The sequence below is a fragment of the Hibiscus syriacus genome, unplaced genomic scaffold (genome assembly GCF_006381635.1).
Source record: "Hibiscus syriacus cultivar Baekdansim isolate YM2019G1 unplaced genomic scaffold, ASM638163v2 tig00111493_pilon, whole genome shotgun sequence".
Classification (NCBI taxonomy): domain Eukaryota; kingdom Viridiplantae; phylum Streptophyta; class Magnoliopsida; order Malvales; family Malvaceae; genus Hibiscus; species Hibiscus syriacus.
The window spans coordinates 607,464-631,537 of NW_024063102.1; the positions used below are offsets into that span (position 1 = coordinate 607,464).

The 24,074-nt window shown below is 34.4% G+C and overlaps 1 pseudogene; it reads right to left on the bottom strand.

The window, feature by feature from the left end:
* Positions 1–1,603: 1,603 nt before the first annotated feature.
* LOC120163702 overlaps positions 1,604–24,074 on the bottom strand; it is a 32,232-nt pseudogene continuing 9,761 nt past the window's right edge.

Here is a 24,074-nt window from a genome sequence, read left to right on the forward strand (position 1 = left end):
AAGAAGATTCTAGGCATAAAGATATCAAGGGATAAGAAATTGGGGAGGCATTGTTTGTCTCAGAAAGAATATATGAGGAAGGTACTAAAATGTTTTGGCATGAATGAGAAGTCGAAACAAGTTAGTACACCTCTTGCTCCCTATTTCAAGCTCGGTGCATCCATGTTACCTAAGGATGATGCAGAACGAGAATACATGTCAAAGGTTCCATATACAAGTGTTGTTGGTAGCTTGATGTATGCAATGGTGTGTACGAGACCCGAAATTTCACAGGCAGCTGGGGTTGTGAGTAGGTATATGCATGATCCTGGAAAGAACCTTTGACAGAAACACATCGATGTTCGATATCACTTTGTACGAGAGATTCTAGAAGAATGTGGAGTCATAATCCAGAAGATTCAGAACATTGAGAATCCTGCTGATATGTTGACAAAAGTGGTAACTGCGGTCAAGTTTAAACATTGTTTAGACTTGGTCAATATTGTTACAAATTGAAAGATGAATTTGCAAACACTATTGAAGATTGGATTTTTGAGAGATGTGTGTGGAATTTGCCAAGGTGGAGATTTGTTGGGTTTTTGGCAAATTTTTAATCCCACATTGGTTTTGTATAAGGAGGAGGGGAAATTCTTTTGTTATAAATAGAGCCCTCCTCCTCCTTAGTTCAACATCCCACAAATATAAGCCTTCTTCTATATTAAAGGCTATTTGTACTCTTTCTCTCTCTTTGTAATATTTCCTCTATTAGTGAAATATTATTTTAGTAGTGTTCGAGGACGTAGGCATAATTTTGGTATAACCTCGTTAAATTTTGGTGTTCTCTTTTATGTCTATTTAATAGCTATTGTCGGGTATAATTGTTGTTAATTATTGTCCTATTAAAATTACTTGTCTTGGTAGTTCTGTCTAAGGAGAGTGGGTTTTAAGAGGAACCATTGTGACGCCTCCACTCTTTCATGGGAATCTACCTTAGGGTGATTTTTAGTACAATCGTTTTCACACTAGTCACCTAGATAATAATTTTCAAGGTGAATTTGTTATTATTGGTGGAAATTAACCTGAATTCCACAACAGAATTCTATGGTACACCGTTACGTGTTGATGGCCAGAACAATAAATAACTATAAAATACCGTGGATGTTTTCATGTGGTTGAATAAACAAATCAATGGAATGGAATTATTTACAACTTTGAATCTGCCAATTCTGAGAGTTCCAGATCAGATTCTCAGTTTTCACAGGAAATGGCATATATGTTGCTTTTATATGGACCATGAAAGATGAAATTCTAAGGACCAGCTACTGTATCTGCAATGAACAAATGATAGTAATCTGGAGTAGCTGATAGATGGAATAAAACCCGGGAAAAAAAAGTCGGAACTCGGAAATAAACAATTAGAGTACAAGAACTCACCATGGATATGAACATGGATTACCATGATCTTGATTGAAATAGCATATACTATTGCTAGGAAAAAGAACTAGAGTTCTATTGCTGCCTTTTCATCCTGCAAAAAGAGCTCGGTTTATGCAGATACAGACCGCATAGAGTTGATGCAAGCAAATTATGGATGGTTCCTCTTACCTATCGAGAAATCAGGCATTTAGCGGAACTCATCACGGTGCCTATAGTAATCTTCACTATCATTGAAGACGGCAATATAAAATACATATGGATTTTCAATCATCTCGACTAAGCTTAAGCGGCCATCTTTATCCGAATCTGCATGTGATTAAAATTAACAAAATCTTCAATGATAGAGCTAATTTATTCCATGGACTTGAGAGGGGTAAAAACTACTAGGTCAAGCCTTGGTTGAGAATAATGTCGAACTTAGAATTTTCATTCAATAGTTGTCAAAAACATTGCAGTGTGTGTACATTGTCATAGGCTAAAAAAAGTTATTAACAGGTAATACCTTTAATCACAATAGACTATTCAAAAAAGAAACTATGACTTGCAAGAAAATAATTTCCTACGCAAGAATATTTAATCTAATACAGGAAACCATAATATATGTAGAAATAAATCATAAAACCAATAACAATAAGAGGAAGAAGTCAATAATGGTAGTAACCGAGTTATCATCTGCAAGACATTGGCATAGTATGTGTCAACGCACCTTTTCGTCCTACTAGGATTCAAATTCCTAAATATAGGATAGAATTTTGCTAGGATTCAAACTTCTAAAAATAGGATAGAGTTTTACTATTATTTAAACTCCTAAAGATAGGATCCACAAGCATTATAAATAGTCATTGTAACTCACTATTGTAACACATTCGGAAGAGATATACGAAATACCAAGCAAAAAATTACAAGCAACTCGTAGCCATTTTTCGAAGCATTTATATTTTGAAAGGTAAAGTTCATACTTTCGCATGTTATTTTTCCTTACCCTTGCTGTTTTTTGATTCGAAAGAAAACCGAGAGAAGTGTTTTTGGCCAATGAACGGGGGCGTTTTCGAGATCTATTTTTGTAGATCTAGCCCCCGAGGCTTGTGTTTTTTTGAAAAACTATTCGGATTTTTATAAACGGATCGTGTGGATCTGTGTGTTTTGCCTTTATAGTGGGTTAATGCCCATTTCGGTCCCCCTGATTTTAAATACACGCAGATTCGTTTTTTCTTCAATTGGATTTTAATTTCGACCTCTAATTCATTTTTTGTTTTAATTTAACCCTTATTATATATATATATATATATATATATATATATATATATATATATATATATATATTTAATTATATTTTATTTATTTATTATAGTTCTCTTTTTTTTTCATTTTTTTGCGTTATATTATATTCCTATTATATATATATATTATATTATTTTTTATCTATGTTTACTTATTTACTATTTTTTTACTATATTTTCTTAACGTTATATATATATATTCTTACTTCATTTTATTTTATATTTCTATGATTACTATTTTTTTAGTTAATATTATATGTATATTTATTTTCATTTATTTATTATTATTACTATTTAGTATTTTATTATATTATACATACATTTTTATATTTTTATATATGTATATTTTTTATTATTTTATTTATATTATTTATTTATTTTCATTATATTTTTAGTTTTTTTGCTCTTATTATTATTTTTCTTTTTAAAAAAAACACTTTACCTTTTTTATTCTTTTTGTATATATATTTTATCTTCATTTATTTTATTTTATTCAATTTCATTTTATTTTTTTTTGTTTCATCCAATTATTTTATGTTTATTATTATTTGTTTCATTTATTTTCTTGGTTTACTCTTTAGTTTTGTTACTTTCTTTTATTATTATTATTTTCTTTTAACATCTTATTTTTAAGGGTATTTCCATAAACTCATTAAGGGTAAGTAATTCGGATCAAATTTTACCTTTTAATTTAACTTGCAATTTTCTTAATCAAAGACAACTGGAAATTACGTAGTACCGAAAGGGCGGTTCAAGGGTGCTAATCCTTCTTTGACCGTAACCGACTCCCGAACCCGACACATCTTTGGAAAGACGCAGTTCAGGTAAGAAATAGGGTATCCGATCAACCCATTTGTTTTAAATAAATTATCGGTGGCGACTCCAACCCATATTTTTCAAGTCGAAGCCCAATTCTGGGGCCCAACCGAAAAACGGTTGCGACAGCTTGGCGACTCCGCTGGGGATAGGTAAGTGAGTCAGGCTAAGGTAATTTCAGTTGTCTTTTTAACGAAAATGGTAAGTTTAAATTTTAAGGTAACATTTCGATCCTTTTTTATTTACGTTTGATTATATTTTCGGGTAAATAGTTGTACTAATCGTTTTCTCGTGATTTCAGCCTTCAAATTTTTTTCATTTAAGGCTCTATACTCGAGCTCTAAACCCTGTCCTAAGTGGGGGTAAAAGCGATACCTTCGTGTGAATTTATTCACCGTGCGGGCCTAGCAAGTAGCATTCGGGATTCATATACCTTATGTCTTCGTGTGAATTTATTTACCATGCGGGCATAAGGGAATATGTCCTCTCGAGTTTAACTTAGTCCACACAAGCCTGTGATGGGTTTAGGACTAAGGGTCTGGCAAGCCCAAGGGGGCACCAGCAAGGAGAACTCGAGTACCGTTTTTAGAACCTAAATCGGGAAACCATGGAGAATTAGAGCCTACCCCGAAACCATATTCCAAAACTTAAGATATTTTTACCCTAACCATTTTCTTTTTTGTGTTTTTTTTCTTTCGTCATTTTATTTTTATTTTTATTTTACTAATCCTTTTGCCTTTGTGTTTGTTTTCTAGCATTTGCATCATAACAAGAGGTTATTGATCCTTAAAAAACATTTGTTAAACACAAAATAAATCCGAATTAATGGAAAAAGGTGTTGTAGTACAAGAGATTAAAAACGCTGAGGCATGACTATGGTCTGAGAAGACTCAGAAAGAGAAGGGAGACAATCTTCAGGGAAATTATGTGTCAAAGCTTGTTAGTTACGCATCTGTCAGCCTGAAACAAAATGATGTCCAAGAACTGCAAAATATTTGGGACAGTTGGGGGAATGACAGAAAGCATAAGTTCAGCCAACGATATGGTGATATCGCCCTCTTACTCCATGTCAAGACTGATGAGCCCCTGCTCCGAGCATTAATTCAATTCTGAAACCCGAGATATAGTTGTTTCACCTTTAATCGGGAGGACATGATGCCCACAATTGAAGAGTATACTACCCTACTGCACTGCAAAAACATCAGACTAGAGAGGGCATATATCAAACACATCAAGAGTCAGCCTTTCAAGAACGGACTAGCTAAGATTGCAGGGGTTGATGAAAAATTGGTGACTGATCGACTTCGACACAAAGGTAACGGGGAAGGAATCGAGTGGATCCATATAAAGCAACTAATGAAGAACCACCCTGATGAATGGAAGACTATAGATCTTTTTGCACTGGGTCTGTACGGTTTGATTATCTTTCCGAAGACCTTGGGGTGTATCGACGCAGCCGTAGTAGAACTATTTGAACAACTTCCAAGGCGAGTCAACCCAACGCCGACCATCTTAGCCGAGACCTTTCGGTCTCTTAATCATTGCAGAAGAACTGGTGGAGGAAGGTTCATTGGATGTGTTCAGCTCCTTCAAGTCTGGATTCACAGACACTTTTGGAAGACTAACGGGGTTGCCTACCGCCGATTCAACACTACCTATTCACCATTGGGAAAGTTCATCACTATGAAATGGCATGAAGGCACTTTGAAGGAAGAATGGATGAAGGTCTTCACTCATCTTCAGGACCGGGATATTACTTGGAGAGCCCCTGGTTGTTCCTCAGTGACGTTCTTTTCCGATTTGGGGATTCTGACACTATGACCTTACTTGAACTTTGGGGTGCAGTTGGGTATGCTATGTTATTGGCACTTAGACAGTATGGGGCAGCAACATACAGATTATCTACATCAGATTTTGTGTATCACAGTGACAGTTATAAGAAGAGGATCAAAGAGGCAGCCGAGTCATGGAAGAAAGTATCCCGGATGGATGTCGTGGCTGCCAGAGATATGCTTACTCCGGATTATATGGAGTGGCGAAGATTGAGAAAGAATGATAGCATCCCGATGCCAGACTGTGAAGACACCAGGACCATGGAGGAACATCTCAGACATATCCCTTTTGAACTTGAAATAGTCAAGGCAGAGTTTGAAGCTGTGAATAATGAGCTGAAACAGAGAGTTAAAGAACTTGAAGCTGAACGTTATCAATGGAAACTAGATGCCGATTCTTAGAAAGATAGAACAGATAAACTGGAAAGGGAGCAGAAAAGAGTCTATTTTGAGCTTTAAGACTTGAGAAAGGGGTACAAAGATAAAGTCAATGATAACTCTTGAGAATCCAACGCCTGAGAATCCAAATGGCTGATCTGGAGAAACAACATGAGAAAGATGGTAAAACAATAGTTTCAAAAAGCAAGCGAGTGAGCTTCAGATAGTGCCCTTCGACGGGGGTTTGCAGTGGCGTTTCTGTTGGGAGCAAGCACAACAAAGGGTGAAAGGCAGAGACGCAGTCATCCAAGATTTCCTGGATCAAGTACAGAAGGCAGCTCGCCATCTGAAGTGGTCCAACAAGGCATACAACCAGTGACAGATGAAAACAGAAGACTTGTCAACCTGCTGGAAGCTGTTCGGGGTCTAGAGGATTTAGTCCGAATGTACCTTAGATTATTTTTATGTCTCTTACAAGATAAAACATTTTTGTCGAAATAAGGATTATTTATAATAATGGGCACTTTTCTGGATCAATGCCTCGAACATTTCATGCATTTTTTCATTTTGCGTTGTGCATCTACATTTCATTTTTAAGCATTTTCATAAACATGAAATTTCTTCATGGAGGATTCGATGAAGTGGTTTTAACCACATGGAAGCAAGATTGTAACATCAAAAGAAAAAATTGAAAACAATACAGTGGGAGTCTGATCAGCTGATTGTAGGACAAAGCCTGACAGGATGATCTAAGAAAAGAATCCCCATATCCTAAGAGCTACGATGTTGAAGCTGTTAGCTGTTACCACATAAGAAGCCCCAAACATTCCTCTGAAAACTGTAAGGCGCTTGCCGAAGAAGGGGGCATGGCATATACCATTTGCACTTAGAGGATTATTTTGTTTGAACACGTCTTTGATCTTTCATGTTTGCTTAATCTTTTAAATGATTGAATTTATGCTGCTTTCTAAGGTGGAGCAATTGAACAATTTTAATCTTTAGTTCTTCGAATATCAAATGAATTAATGATTCTTTTAATTCTTCAAGAATTATAGATTTTTGACATATGGGAAGATTAGACCTTTCTTACCCTGTCTCAAACCCCAGAATAAAATACCTTGATTCTTTGCCCAAAACAACTCGTGGTCATTACCAAAAGACGAAATTTTGACATTACCTCTTTTTGAAATTCTTGAACATTGCCTTTATCTTTTTGATACACTCATACCTTTCTTTGAGTCAATAAGATCACACCACTGTCTTTTTTAGACTCAAAAATAACCTTTCTTACCATTAAAACCCAAGGCATTGAGTTGTTCATTTTAACATGAGCATTCTTCTAAAGAACCAACTTGGGGCATCTCGCGGGGAGCCTGAACATTGAGACATCTGGGAAAAAAGAAGAAGAATTCATTCGAAATAATTCTATCATACATTAATTACATTGTTTTCATGTGAATAGAACTAATCTTAAAAATCTATCCCCCTGGGGATACCTCTTATGTGAAGATTTACATGTATGAAATGATGAACGGCTTTCTTTCTTTATCCCTTCACAACAGGAAAAAAAATATCCCTTGTGTCCCCTTTTGAGCCTGTAGTATTTTTCTTCTGATTCAACCCTAACCAAGTATCACCCTCCACACTGGGGGGCAAGGTGGAAGAAGTATGCTCACATGAGCGAAGACATTGATTCAGATGAGATACCAAAAGGTGAACCAAATGCCAAGTGCGAAGATTCAATCAGAACAAAAAGGGAAAAAACAAAAAAGAAAAGAAGCAAAAAAGAAGAAAAAAAAGAAAGAACAAAAATCAAAAAGAAAAAGGGACAAAAAAGCACATGCAAAGATTCCCTAAATACAAATGGTATATCAAGCTTCAAACTATGAGATTGATCAAGCACAATCATTCCTGAATCACTGAATCACTTCACTCGAAGATCATAGAGCATCAAGAGAGAGAAACATTTTGAGCAAGATTGAAGGCATCATAATGAATTGATCCTTGGTTCAACACCCTGAAACACTTGTTTGGGCCTATTTATCCTTTTCTTTCATAACCATGAACCCTAACCTACATTACGTGCCTTAAAAGTCCCTTCTAATCATACATGGATTTCTAAACAAAAGAGAATATCTTCAGATTTCATCCTGCCCATCAGGATTAATCTTTGTTTGCAAAAAACAATGTAATTAATGCATGGTAGAGAAAAATAAAAAAGGGGGGTTCAAGACGTAAATCATGAATAACGTCTTGAAACTAAAGGAGGATTCGAGTAGAAAACCTGAAAAGGCGGCTCGAATATAAAAATTGTGCAACTGAGGTGATCACACAAATTCCTTGATAAGGCATCGCACAATCCAAATGTGACTATGAAAGCTGGGAGTCAGAGAACACTTCCAGTAGAGGAGCATGCAAGCTACCCCATCAAACCTTTGAGCATCAAATGCCAAACCTTTGACCAAACACAATAACCTGAGACCTTTTTATCATTTCTTTACTTAACCATTTCCCAAAGATAGCTTTGATCTTGGCACGTGTCAAATAACTATAATTTATTGAAGGATTAACATTGTAATTAAACATTTGATATCCAATGAACTCTAGTTTTATGATTCGTCTCAATTGTAAAACTGTGAAAGAGACAATATTTTCAAAACTTTTGATTAAACATATTTCAAAACTCTTTATTGATATTTTCAGAACTTTGAAAATAAAAGAGAAAGAAAAACATTTTTTTCAAACAAGACAGTCTCTCTAGAGTGTATCTTGGTAAATGACATGTGACTCTTAGACACAAAACTCATGCTCAAAATCAATGTTGAAGCAAGAAATGAGGAACATTTGGGGCATCTTTGGAGATTCAACATCAAATATTAAGGCATTTTTTGATATTGGGGCATCATTTGGGGATTCAACATCCTAATGCAAATTATCAGACCTTTTTCAGGAGATAAAATATAACCAATTCATGTTACATGCATCTTATGCATACATTTTAGAGCATCATATTTATCATTTTCCACATACATAATTTTTTGCAGCTTTTAGAGTCAAGTTTCAACTTCTAGACGAAGGATACTCGATTTAAAAGCACCTTTAAAGATTCATGTTGGTTGCTTAACTCAGCAGCAAGAAGCTATACTTCAACCAACTCGACAGATTGAAAGTTTCTCTTGAAAGAACACAATTTGCTTGAGAGTGGATTTCAACTTCACGACGAAGGATATCTAGCTCGAAGTCAAACTTTACAATAAAGGGGTCTCCACGGTTTCAACTTCACGGCAAAGGGAATTGTGTCCACCCGCAACATACAATACTTGGATTTCAACTTCACGACGAAGGATATTCAAGTCAAGGCTCAACTTCACAACGAAGTGGCTATCCGCGATTTCAACTCCACGACGGAGGATATCGTGCCACTCAAGATAACACAAGTTCAACTTCACAACGAAGGGACGGCTGGTTGTCAACAAACAACTTCCCAAATTCAGAGCCAATTTCAACTTCACAGCGAAGGATATTAGACTCCAGACAACGCAAGTTCAACTTCACGACGAAGGGACCGCTGGTTGTCAACAAATAACTTCTCAATTTCATAGCCAATTTCAACTTCACAACGAAGGATATTGGACTTCAGACAACGCAAGTTCAACTTCACGACGAAGGGACCGCTGGTTGTCAATAAACAATTTCCCAATTTCAGAGCCAATTTCAACTTCACAACGAAGGATATTGGACTCAAGACAACGCAAGTTCAACTTCATAACGAAGGGACCGCTGGTTGTCAATAAACAACTTCCCAATTTCAGAGCCAATTTCAACTTCACAGCGAAGGATATTGGACTCCAGACAACGCAAGTTCAACTTCACGACGAAGGGACCGCTGGTTGTCAACAAACAACTTCTCAATTTTAGAGCCAATTTCAACTTCACAACGAAGGATATTGGACTCCAGACAACACAGGTTCAACTTCACGACGAAGGGACCGCTGGTTGTCAACAAACAACTTCCCAATTTCAGAGCCAATTTCAACTTCACAGCGAAGGATATTGGACTCGAGACAACGTAAGTTCAACTTCACGACGAAGGGACCGCTAGTTGTCAACAAACAATTTCCCAATTTCGGAGCCAATTTCAACTTCACAGCGAATGATATTGGACTCCAGACAATGCAAGTTCAACTTCACGACGAAGGGACCGCTGGTTGTCAATAAACAACTTCTCAATTTCAGAGCCAATTTCAACTTCACAACGAAGGATATTGGACTCCAGTCAACGCAAGTTCAACTTTACGAGGAAGGGACTGCTGGTTGTCAACAAACAACTTCCCAATTTCAGAGCCAATTTCAACTGCACAGCGAAGGATATTGGACTCGAGACAACGCAAGTTCAACTTCACGATGAAGGGACCGCTGGTTGTCAATAAACAATTTCCCAATTTCAGAGCCAATTTCAATTTCACAACAAAGGATATTGGACTCGAGACAACACAAGTTCAACTTCACAACGAAGGGACGGCTGGTTGTGAACAAACAATTTCCCGATTCCAGAGTCAATTTCAACTTCACGACGGAGGATATTGGACTCGGAACAATGCTACTTACTTGGATTTCAACTTCACGACGAAGGATATCCAATTCCAGGCTCAACTTCACGACGAAGGGGCCACCCGCGGTTTCAACTTCACGACGAAGGGAATCGTGCACACAAGCATCATCCATCTTTAGATTAGATTTCAACTTCACGACGAGGGATATCCAACTCAAAGAAGGATTATCTGTCAACAAAGACCTTCGAGTTCGACTACGCTCAGCTCCAAGGCACATCATTTACAATATAACTCAAGACTAGAAGGGTTATCTGCCATCAAAATTGTCGAGTTCGATTCCATTCAGCTCGATGACACATCAATCGCACTACTTTCCGGTTGCAGTCGAGGTTTTCAAGTCGAGAATAGGACCTGGGTTAGCCGTGCCTGAGTGACAAGCAACCATTTTCAAGCAGCATAGCTTAAGTCAAGAAAAAGCTATCTGTCAATGAAGAGTTTTGAGTTCGATTCCGATCCAAGGTCTTTAAACCGAGAAGAAGACCGAAGGGCAACGGGAAGCCACGTGCTGATTCAAATTCCGAAATACGGCTTCAATTTCATATCATTTCAAGATGAACTCGACTTCACGATGGAGGAGTCATCCGTAACTCAATTCGACAGGGAGTTATTGAAACATCAGAGTCAATTTTCAACTCCACTCAACAAAAAGTGTGTCTTTTAATCTTTGCCCTATCCCCGTTACACGACTTTGGGCAAAGAGGGGCAGCTGTCAACACACCTTTTCGTCCTACTAGGATTCAAACTCCTAAAAATAGGATAGAATTTTGCTAGGATTCAAACTCCTAAAAATAAGATAGAGTTTTACTATTATTTAAACTCCTAAAGATAGGATCCACAAGCATTATAAATAGTCATTGTAACTCACTATTGTAACACATTCGGAAGAGATATACGAAATACCAAGCAAAATATTACAAGCAACTCGTAGCCATTTTTCGAAGCATTTATATTTTGAAAGGTAAAGTTCATACTTTCGCATGTTATTTTTCCTTACCCTTGTTGTGTTTTGATTCGAAAGAAAACCGAGAGAAGTGTTTTTGGCCAATGAACGGAGGCGTTTTCGAGATCTAATTTTGTAGATCTAGCCCCCGAGGCTTGTGTTTTTTTGAAAAACTATTCGGATTTTTATAAACGGGTCGTGTGGATCCGTGTGTTTTGCCTCTACAATGGGTTAATGCCCATTTCGGTCCCCCTGATTTTAAATACACGCAGATTCGTTTTTTCTTCAATTGGATTTTAATTTCGAACCCTAATTCATTTTTGTTTTAATTTAACCCTTATTATTTATATGTATATATATATATATAATTATATTTTATTTATTTATTATAATTCTCTTTTTTTTCATTTTTTTTGCGTTATATTATATTATTTTCCTATTATATATATATATATATATATATAATTATTATTTTATCTATGTTTACTTATTTACTATTTTTTTACTATATTTTCTTAACGTTATATATATATATTATTACTTCATTTTATTTTATATTTCTATGATTACTATTTTTTAGTTAATATTATATTTATATTTATTTTTCATTTATTTATTATTATTATTACTATTTAGTATTTTATTATATTATACATACATTTTTATATTTTTATATATGTATATTTTTTATTATTTTATTTATACTATTTATTTATTTTCATTATATTTTTAGTTTTTTTACTCTTATTATTATTTTTCTTTTTTAAAAAAACACTTTATCTTTTTTATTCTTTTTGTATATATATTTTATCTTCATTTATTTTATTTTATTTTATTCATTTTCATTTTTTTTGTTTCATCCAATTATTTTATGTTTATTATTATTTGTTTCATTTATTTCCTTGATTTACTCTTTAGTTTTGTTACTTTCTTTTATTATTATTATTTTCTTTTAACATCTTATTTTTAAGGGTATTTCCATAAACTCATTAAGAGTAAGTAATACGGATCAAATTTTACCTTTTAATTTAACTTGCAATTTTCTTAATCAAAGACAACTGGAAATTACGTAGTACCGAAAGAGCGGTTCAATGGTGCTAATCCTTCCTTGACCGTAACCGACTCCCGAACCCGACACATCTTTGGAAAGACGCAGATCAGGTAAGAAATAAGGTATCCAATCAACCCATTTGTTTTAAATAAATGATCGGTGGCGACTCCAACCCACATTTTTCAAGTCGAAGCCAAATTCCGGGGCCCAACCGAAAGACGATTGCGACAGTATGTAACGAGATTCCTTGGAAAATGGGTTTTGGCCACCCCCTTTACTTTCATATGCATTATTATCGAGTTCATAACGGGGAGCCTAAAACCATTAGAATTCTTTAGAGAGAGACCCAGATCTCCTTTTAGGGTTTTGATAAACGTTCTGGTTGGCTTTTATTATCCCATACATCTCTTTAAGCAGAGATTGCGATAATTAAATAAAGTATGTCAAAGTAAATAGAGTCAACTATTGTAAGAGTCGTAAAACTTGGTTTATTATAAGCGTTCTACAACTTCTCCAAAGAGGCCTAGGCTACGTCCACTCTACGTCCATAATGGTTTCTTTGGCTATGGTATTACTTTGGCCTGTTTTAAAACATACCCATCAATTTCCCTGTTGCATTACTTTGTAAGTACAAATGCAACAAAATAATAATAAAATGGAACATTAGAGAAGTCATGCATACAAGTAACTCTAAATTATCTAGTGTCATCCTGTGATATGATGTAATCTGCTTGTAGTTTTGCATAGTACCGTTCAGATGGATGAAGTTTCCCAATTATTGGCAATAGCTCTTCATCTGTCAAGAATCTGTTAAACCACTGGAAATTTATTTACAAGTTCCCAATTCAAACATGATACAGAAAACTATAAGTTCATACAAGCACCTGTCTCTGTCTCCATTGAATCATGACCTTCTTCATCATTGCTTATTTCCAAGTCAAAAATGCCATGAAAAAATTCATTAAAGTTAACCTTCCCATCTTTGTCTTCGTCTCTTTCCGTAAGGGAGGGGGAAAAAGGAAAATTTAAACGCAATAATAGAAAAACAGATCAAATGAAAATGGGATAAAATATCCAAAAACAAGAAACTGTTTTTCTTATTTCTTGAACTCAAAATTATGGGCGTAAATTCAAAGACGGATCCAAAAATATTTTTTAGAGTGAACATGTATATGTTAACAATACAAAATTTTTAAATAGGGTGGGTAGAAATAAAATTTTAGGAGGTGCACTATCAATAAAACAGATAACTAATCGAAGAAAATTCGGTTTTCAGGGTGGACACATACACACCCTCAGCCCTCAATGAATCTGCCACTTTGTAAATGAGATACATATGTTCACGAGCTATTCAAGTTCGGCTCGAGAAAAACTCGAATTTGATTTGGGAATTATCAAGCCAAGCTTGAACAGCTCTAGTTATAGGCCGAGCCCAATTCAAGCACCATAATAATAATACCCGGTTTGAGCGGCTCGCCAGCGTAATCAAACTTTTCAATCTTAATATATATTCTTATATTATTAAACTGCATTTCTACCCTTACAATATATATTATTAAATATGAACAAGCTTAGTCGAGCTCGAGCTTTAGTACAAAAATTGTTAAACAAGTTTAATCGAGCTCGAGTTCAAGTAGCATTTTTATTTTTCAAACTGAGCCAAGTTTAGAAATTGATGTTTGACTGAGCTTAAGCCGAGTATCGATCCCCGAGTTTTGAATCGAGCTCGAGCTTGCAACTATCCCGTAGAATATATAATTTAAGCATGACTTGGTTCTTTTTATAGGGACAGATATAAATATAATTTTCATGGGGGAAAGGAATAAAACTCAGGTCACCTTACTTCCTCCCGGCTTAACCATTGAAGCAGCTTTGGGTTTTTGCTGTCAGCCGGGTGCATAAAGCTAGGAAAATATGCAGCGGAAAATTTAGGGGAGAGTAATAGCAGCAATTGAAAATAAACACTTGGGAGAATATTAGTTGAAATTTACTCATTGAATTCGATTAAATTTAATAAACGATCACCATCGGCATCTGAGGCATTAAAATGATCCTCTTTCCACCAGCCCATATTGTGGCCTAAAGAAGGGTTGTCTATAGAAAGAAGCAAAAATAAGGTAACACCTCTAAGTATCAGTAGTAGGCAAATTAAACAGAAATCAATTAACATATCCAAGTTTTGAACTAGAAGTCCAATGAATAGGTCATGCATGTTTGTTGTTTTGTTTTAATGTCATTAATCAGATTCGTCGAAAGAATCTACTAAAGTGAACCATCTATCAATCAACTCCATCCAGCTAAGAATTTAGGTTTAAAAAACACAAAATACCAAGATCTCATAAGAAAAGAAAAAAAAGCAAGTGCGAAGGATTAGTTCCACAACATAATATCTATAATTTAGAAACAAAATGGCGTAGACAACAGACCATTCTTCACCCAACTGGGAGCCTCATACTCGGCATATGAAATTAACCCATCGTTGTTCCTGTCATGAATTCCCTCTCCCTCAAACTCCTGAACAAGACTTCCTTCGTAGCCTGCTGCAGATTCCACTCAATCAATTCATTCTCAGTCACGAAACCATCTGCTGGGTCTACGTCAATCTTGGGAAACAGCAATACCAACCTGTTCATTACATTAAACCTTCATTCAATCAACATCGTCCAAAATGCTAATGCCCATTATGCTTATATTTCCAACAAATCATCACAAAGTATATTCATTCTAGACGACATTCACAAAGGAATTAAGCAAACTAACATCTCAACAATTTTCAAGAATGAAGACGCCTAGCAGTGATACTCATTCTATTAGGCAATTAGAAAGAATTAAGCATACTCACATAAACTTGCAATAATGAAGCAACCTAGCATGCTTTCTGTAAAGCATATAAACCCTTAACTAAAATTGATAATCTAAGTAATGAAGACACCTAACACAATTTTTTAATAGTATGTGTGATTATAAGATAGTATCTATCAGAATCTTCTTTGGTCATTCACGATGCGTACACAAACCCGAGTCATCCACTCCATGGGTTCACCTAGCACATAATTAGTATCATTGATAATCTAAGTAGAATATTTTCACTAGAATTGACACTTAACATACTAACTAAAGCTTCAAAATTTAAACCCTTAGTAACCAATAAAACTAGTAACAAGAATTTAAAATTAAATGCAATACCACCAACCTATTAGTAACGTTAAACTTGTCCCCATCATTCAAGTAATCTTCTGCATTCAAGAAATCATCCAACTCGGGTTGCGATTCTTCAGCAGGCGCGGGGTGCTGCAAGAACTCTGGATGGGAATGCTTCAAGTACTGCTTCTCCTATTGGTTGTCTTCACGACGGCGCTCGATCTCGGCGACGAGGGGATCAAAAGAAACGGGGTCGTGATGGGTGGAGGAATAGCGGAGCTTGAGGCGGCGGTGGTGGTGGTGGTTGCGGGTGGAGTGTTTCTTAATGGAATAAGAGATGAGATAGAGGATTAGAACAGCCAATGTAACGTATACGATGACTGAATCTTTTCCCATTGTCTGGGGAGTAAACAAAAGTTGATATTGAGGACTGTGAAGGAGAAGATATAATTTATTATATTAATTTAAATTGTATATAATACTGTTTTTTAAAAACTCTATAATTATAGACATAAGAAGTAGTTATTATATAGAACTCTAATTCTAATGGATATTAAAGTCTTAATAATAAAATCAAAAAACTTTGGTGTTGTTAACTTTGTTCTAGTTTTTCATTTTTTTAGGCTTGCGTCGCATGTCTTCGTTTCTAAATTTGGTTGGTTGGCGACATCACCAACTTTAGTGTTGGTCATTGATAGTCAGTATTTATAATTTTTTTTTATTTTTTTGTATCAAATCTTCTTTTTAGTTCTTAATAATTATGTATTTTGGCACGTTTCAGTCTCTTTTATCGTTTCTTTGACCGATCAAATCGTTTAATTTTCTAGGATTAGATATGACATATTTGTTGGGATTTTCGGAAGCTCGAATCGACAATCGGAATGGTTTGTAAAGAGGGGTCGGAATGGTTTTGTCTTTAGGGAGTAAGGAGATTGAAAGATAGAGAATTGCACAGCGATTTATAGTGGTTCGACTTTCTCAACCAAAGTCTACGTCCACTACCTTAGCTCCTCACTAAGGATTTTTCAACAAATTCACTAATTTGTTCTTTCTTTTGAGGATAAAGAGTAACCTTACAAACTCCCTAGTTTTTCCGGGATAAACTAGAGCCTTTCCCTAGTTTTTACACGGGTTAAGCTAGAACATTTCCCCTTTACAAAAGGATAAAAGATGTAAACAAGAAAACCTCTCTAAGGTAGGTGTTTACAAGATTGAGCTCACAAGAACAAAATATTTACAAGAGAAAGATGAAATAAGAATGAAAAACTCTTCTCTTGTGTTTGATTGATTGGATAGTTATTATCTTGCTTCTTCAAGTGTCCTTAGCTTGTATTTATAGCTTGGAATGTGTTTGAAGTCGTATATAGTCGTTGGGGGATGTTTTGGAGTCGTTTGGGGATGAGAAACAATTAATAAAACAACTTGGAGCGTGGGGGGAATCGGTACCCACTCATGGGGAATCGGTTCCCTAAGTGCAATATGTTTTTGACCGTTAGATAGGGGGAATCGGTACCCCCGGGGGGGAATCTGTACCCCTGGGGGGAATCTGTACCCCTTGGACAATCTGATTTTTCTTGAAACCCTTTAAAAAAAAAATATTTTTGGCTCGATTAAGGCTCGAAATACTTTGTAAAATTGTTTTAAAATAGTTTAAGTATAAAACACAATTTTACACTTTAGTAAGGATTCAAATGAACTTTGAAAGATTTTGAGTAATATTTTGATATTCAAATAATTACATCGAATATACTTAGAAAATCTTTTGTAAAATCTTAAAATTCATTTAACTTAATTTGTTATATCGAAACATCAAAATGTTTTCAACAATCTCCCCCTTTTTGATATAACAAAACATTTGAGTAATTTTAAGATTTTGAAATAAAGTTTGAAATTACTCCCCCTTACTTTAACACTTCTCCCCCTTTTTGTTAAATCAAAAAGACTCTAATCTTTGAAGTTCAAAATAACTTTGGAGAGTAAGTAGTAAATTTTACATTTTAAAAATCATTTGAAAAAATCAAAGCTCCCCCTCAATAAATGCATTCCAAGTAAAATTTTGCTTTTAGGATCTTGACACTTAAACAAAATTGAATTTCAACAAAGAATAACAAACATGTTAGTAGCATATAAAATTCAATATATCCAAGACTAAAATATTTTATGCAATATCAATTGTTGAATTTAAGATCATATGCATAAAGTTTTCTAAAAATGTTATGCATTTGAAAATTTTTGATATCAATTATTAGAGAGATATCATTTTTATTTAAACCACATGCATAAACATTCAAATTTAGGTCAAAAAATTTTAAAGATTTATAAAATCAAAGTATTTGAAAAGTTGATATCAATTGTTAGAGCGATATCATTTGCATTAAAACAAATTTTGACCAAAATTTTATTATGATGAACTAAAAATTCTGAAAAATCATTACAACTTTAAAATGTTCATCACAATCATCTTTTCAACATACATGAGATTAAAACAATGATGCATAATCATTTAAAACCAAAACTCATGCATGCTTAAAATCAAATGAGCAACCAAATAATCCAAAATTAAAAGTATTAAGCTTAGAGGTTACCCATTCCTTTTTCATGTGTGGCTAGAGTATCTTGAATATCATCATTTTCATCACAATTGCTTCCACACACCTACAAGAGACATTTAAGTAGATTTTAGTATCCAAATTGCTTTGGATCCTTGAACGTTAGTTACAATGCCCCTTGTTCCTTTTGGAACCCATACTTGCCTAATTTTAAAACGTTTTCCTTTCTTCAAAGGACAAGTATGTTCCTTGTGACCATGATAATGAAAATATGAGCATATTGTCATTATTGAACTAAATGAATTATTTAAAATGATTTTTTTTTCTTTTGTTAAGCATTCAAGCTTAACTTTTAAATCAAAATTTTCTTTTTCAAAACTTTCAATTTTTATATTTGAAAGCTGTAAATCCTTTTTCAAAATTTCATTTTGGCTTTCAAAATCTATTTTTGTTTTCAAAAGAAAATCATTTTCGATTTTAAATTTTGAAATCATTTTCTTATATTTGGAGTTCATGGTCTAAAACTCTAAATATAACCTATTAAAAGCATCTTGTAACTCATCAAACGTATATGAATTAAATTCAATTGAGTTAGAAGATACCTCGGGCTCTTCACAAGCCATTAGAGACACCACCCTTGTTGGTTCTTCTTTCTTGCTTCCATGGATTTCCTCGAGCTTATTCCAAAGCTCCTTGGCACTTGAACATGAAGAAACTCCTTCATAGATTTAAGGACCAAATGCACACAACACCATGTGCATGGCCTTGGCATTAAGTTGAGCTTCTTCCGTTCTTTGTCACTCCACTTCTTCTCATTCTTCTTTGGAGAAGAGTATCCGTTCTCGATTATCTCCCATACATCAAGATCATTGGATTGGATGAATACCTTCATTAATTTCTTCCAATGACGATAGTTGGCTCTATTGAAGTATGGAGGCTTGTCCGTTGGTAGGGTGTCTTCCATGTGGAACGAGCCGGAGGTGGAAGCCATCTTCTCGGTTGTGTCGAGAATTGGTAGAGCTTCTTTGAGGATCGTCTCAAGGTGGTTAAACCTTCTAACGAGTAAGGCTCTGATGCCAATTTTTGGGATTTTCGGAAGCTCGAATAGATAACCGGAATAGTTTGTAAAGAGAGGTCAGAATGGTTTTGTGTTTAGGGAGTAAGGAGATTGAAAGATAGAGAATTGCACAGCGATTTATAGTGGTTCGACTTTCTCAACCAAAGTCTACGTCCACTACCTTAGCTCCTCACCAAGGATTTTCCAACAAATTCACTAATTTGTTCTTTCTTTTGAGGATAAAGAGTAACCTTACAAACTCCCTAGTTTTTCCGGGATAAACTAGAACCTTTCCCTAGTTTTTACACGGGCTAAGCTAGAACCTTTCCCCTTTACTAAAGGATAAAAGATGTAAACAAGAAAACCTCTCTAAGGTAGGTGTTTACAAGATTGAGCTCACAAGAACAAAATATTTACAAGAGAAAGATGAAATACGAATGAAAAACTATTCTCTTGTGTTTGATTGCTTGGATAGTTGTTCTCTTGCTTCTTCAAGTGTCCTTATCTTGTATTTATAGCTTGAAATGTGTTTGAAGTCGTAAATAGTCGTTGGGGATGTTTTGGAGTCGTTTGTGGATGAGAAACAATTAATAAAATAGCTTGGAGCGTGGGGGGAATCGGTACCCACTCATGGGGAATCGGTTCCCTAAGTGCAATTTGTTTTTGACCATTAGACAAGGGGGAATCGATACCCCCTAGGGGGGAATCTGTTCCCCCTGGGGGGAAATCAGTACCCCTGGAGGGGAATCTGTTCCCCTGGGGGGGAATCTGTACCCCCTGGACAATCTGATTTTTCTTGAAACCCTTTAAAAAGAAAATATTTTTGGCTCGATTAAGACTCGAAATACTTTGTAAAATTGTTTTAAAATAGTTTAAGTATAAAGCACAATTTTACACTTTAATAAGGATTAAAATGAACTTTGAAATACTTGGAGTAATATTTTGATATTCGAATAATTACATCAAATATACTTAGAAAATCTTTTGTAAAATCTTAAAATTCATTTAACTTAATTTGTTATATCGAAACATCAAAATGTTTTCAACAATATTCTAGGCTTATCAAGATGGTGTTTATTTATTATCCTGTTGATATGCCCTGCATTGGACCATTGGATGAATTTGGATATGCGGTTTGCGTTCAGAGATAGTTTTCTCACAACGCTCGACTCTGATATGCGATTTTCGATGGCCTTTCGGTATCTTGATCCCATGTTGTAGTTCATTTGTTGAGGCAATCAAATCTATTCACATCTTTATTTTGTTCGAGTTTTTTTAATGAAGTTTTAACTTTTCCTTTGCATGGTCCTTATATGATCTTTAGTGGGTAGTTTTGTGTATAAGATTATAGGAAATGTCCTAATTATATGTTTAGTTTACATTTATGATTGTAAATTGTTATTGTAATTTTGGATTTTTCTATTTTAATAAAACTAACAACTTTTATTTGCTTCAGAAAAAGTCTTAATAATAAATTACATCAAAGTATTATTTAATATATAAAATTTTAATTATAGAAGACATCCACATAAATAAATATCCATAACACATCTTCTTGGATATCTATGAAGATAATATGTCTCGTTACAAAAGATAAAAACTATGAGAAAAAATCTTAATGAAAAAAAAGAATACAAATATTTTTGACACGCATAACACGTTGCCTATTATAAAAATTGTATTTTTGAAATAGTGGGCATGCCTATTATATATACATCAATTCAAGATTAACTACATAGCCCAATAGAATATCAAGACGATGATAACAGATTAACCAAAACTGATTACAATATGAACTTCAACATTGTCATGGTTTCTTCAGGCCTACTTCTTGACTCATATCCTGAATTTATACCCAAGACTTCATTCTAAGATGAAAACGTGTTTCACTAAACACTGTAGGTGACAATGATTTAGTGAGTATGTCAACCACTTATTCTACTGAAGGAACAAAGTTCACAATGAGTTGTTCTGCTAAACTCTTTCTCTCACGAAATGAATATCAATTTCAACATGCTTTATGCGAGCATGATGTGTTGGATTTGTAGTCATAGAAATTATAGAGGTGTCATAGCATCGCACAATTGGTTTTTCAATTACAACAATTCTAATTTCATCAAGTAACTGTTCAACCCAAATTAACTTAAAAATAGAGTTAGTAAGACTTATATATTTACTTATGATGTAAACCTTAAGACAATAATTTGTTCTTTAGAACACCATACAACTAGGTTACCTCAAAGGTGTATGAAATAGCCTATCGTGGATCAACGATCATCCACCGAGGTTGCCCAATATATCAATGTAGCAGACCAAACTAAAACTCCAAACTCAAGTGAAAAACAACTCATGCTAAAGTGTCCCACTAAGATACCTTAATATGTATTTCACAGTCCTCCGATGTGTATCACATGAGTTATTCATGTATTGTATTGGCTAATCTTGTTAATCGTGTAAACTATGTTAGACCTTGTTAAACACATATATTATAGACCTCCCACAATGTTGCGATAGAGATTAACATCATTGAACAATTGTTCATCGTTTACCTTGAGTTCAAGAACAAGAACCATGGGTGTAGATGTAGGTGTTGACTCATCCAAGTTTGATATTTTTAATAAATCAACAATATATTTCTTCTAGTTTAAAATCAATCCTCCTGAAGTATGTTAAACTTGAATTACAAGGAACCAACTGTCCCAAGTCTTTAAGCGAAAACTCATTATTGATTTCTTACATTACGATATCCAGATCTATTTCCTGATTTCCAGTAATGACAATGTCATCAACATAGGCCATTAGAAGCACTTGGGAGCATGTTGAATTTATGATGAACAAATAAGAATAAGCTTTTGAAACGGTAAAATCTAAATTTTTTTAAAAAAAAGTTCTCAAAGTTTCAAACCATGCTCTAGGTGATTGTCTAAGCACATAAAGAGTATTTTTTTTAAACAACACATTAACTCTTTCTCATATTTACTTCTCTGCTCAAAACCTGGAGGCTGACACATATATATTTCTTCAGCTAGCTTTTTGTTTAGAAAAATATTATTGGTATCAAGGGCCAATCTTTCATGACAGCAATAGCAATGATAGTTTTTATTGTACTTGCTCGAGCCACTGGGCTAAACTTTTCTAAGAAGTCTCTATCCACCATTTGCGAATAGTCCTTGGCTGCTAGACGGGCCTTAAATCTATCGATTGTCCCATCAAGTTTCTTCTTCATTTTAAATAACCACTTGAAACCTACTTTCTTGCAAGTTGGTGACAATGGCTTTAACTCTCACGTACCATTTTTCATACGAGCAGGGTATTTGTTATGAACAACTTCACTCCAAGCAAGATGTTGCAGTGCATCATAGACATTAACTGACTCTTGATGACTTGTCTCAACATGTAACACTTTCAGTTTAAAAATGTCAGCTTTCCTATAAGTCACAATAGAATGATTATTCTGAACAAAGAGAGATGATGATGATAATGATGATATTGATGACAATGTAAAAGATAACAAAGATGGTAGAGATAGAGATGATGATGAAGCAGATAACAAAGAGATGTTAGCTTTGATGAGTGATCTGGTGACATGAAAGATGATAATTCTGAATGATGATGAGATGGTAGTTTTGATAAGTGAGATAAACTTTGACGGTGTGTGACAATAGAAGGAAGAAAAGAATTATGAAATAATTCATTTTGAAGATAAAATTTGTTTATACTTAAGAGTTATTAACCAGCTCTAGTAAGACTCTTTTACCTTGATTGTGCAGATGTGCTTGGAGGATTTTGATACAAATGGTAATGAAACTCATTCTCTTCAAACCAAACATGCTTTGACACATACACATGACCATTAGAATTTAAGCACTTATATCCCTTATGAGCAGACGAATAACCCAAGAAGACACAAATAGATGAACAAAACTAAAATTTATGTTGGTTATAAGGCCTTAAAAATGGTAATAAACACAATCAAACACTCTTAAAAAACTATAACATGGTGTTTTATTAAAAAGAATTCATATGGTGTTACACCATATAAAGCATGTGTAGGAAGACAAATAATAAGAAACACTACACTAACAAAAGCATTATTCTAAAATTTAAAGTAATTGAAGCCAGAGCTAGCATGGAAAGACCTACCTCAACTATCTGTCGATGCTTCATTTTCACCGAACCGTTTTACTCATATGTATGTGGATTTGACAATATGTGAATTACCCTTGTTCTTTCATGTAAGATTGAAGAGCACCAAATTCACTTCATCCATCCAACTGAAACACCTTGAGTTTAACACCAAATTACTTTTCCACTTGTCTTTGAAATTAAAAAAAAACACTTTTAACCTCAGATTGTTTCTTTAGAAAGTAAATCCAAGTATATATGTTCTGAGCATCAGTGAAAGCAACATAAAAACTAACACCATTATAATCTATGAGAGTAGAACCCCACACATCATCTATTATAAGTTCTAGAGGTAGTGTATAGACAATGTGTGAGTCATAAAAGGACATGTAGTGTAACTTAGCAAGTTGACATGCTCTGCATAACCTTTGTTCTCTATTTATATTAGAAGGGGTTATATTACAATGTTTTAGTGCAGAAAGTAAAACTTGTTTAGAAAGATGGCCAAATATTTTGTGTCGTATATCTATACTAGTATTTATAAAATGACAACTTATTGAAGACAAAGAATTATTAACAATAAACCTTTCACTAATATTCTTGCAACATTAATTATCAATAAAATTATTAACAATAAACCTACCATAAGCATTCTTGTAGTATTTATTATTAATAAAATTATTAATAGCAACATTGGGCTTGTACAACCTTCCAACTTCACTTCCTCTTAACAATAGTTTTTTAGTATACAGATCACAAACTTTACAAAATTTAGGGTAAAATTCAAGCAGAACTTGATTGTTATGAGTGAATTTTAAAACAGACAAATTTTTTTTAGTAATATTAGGAATAAACAGTAATTTGTTTGAGCGATAC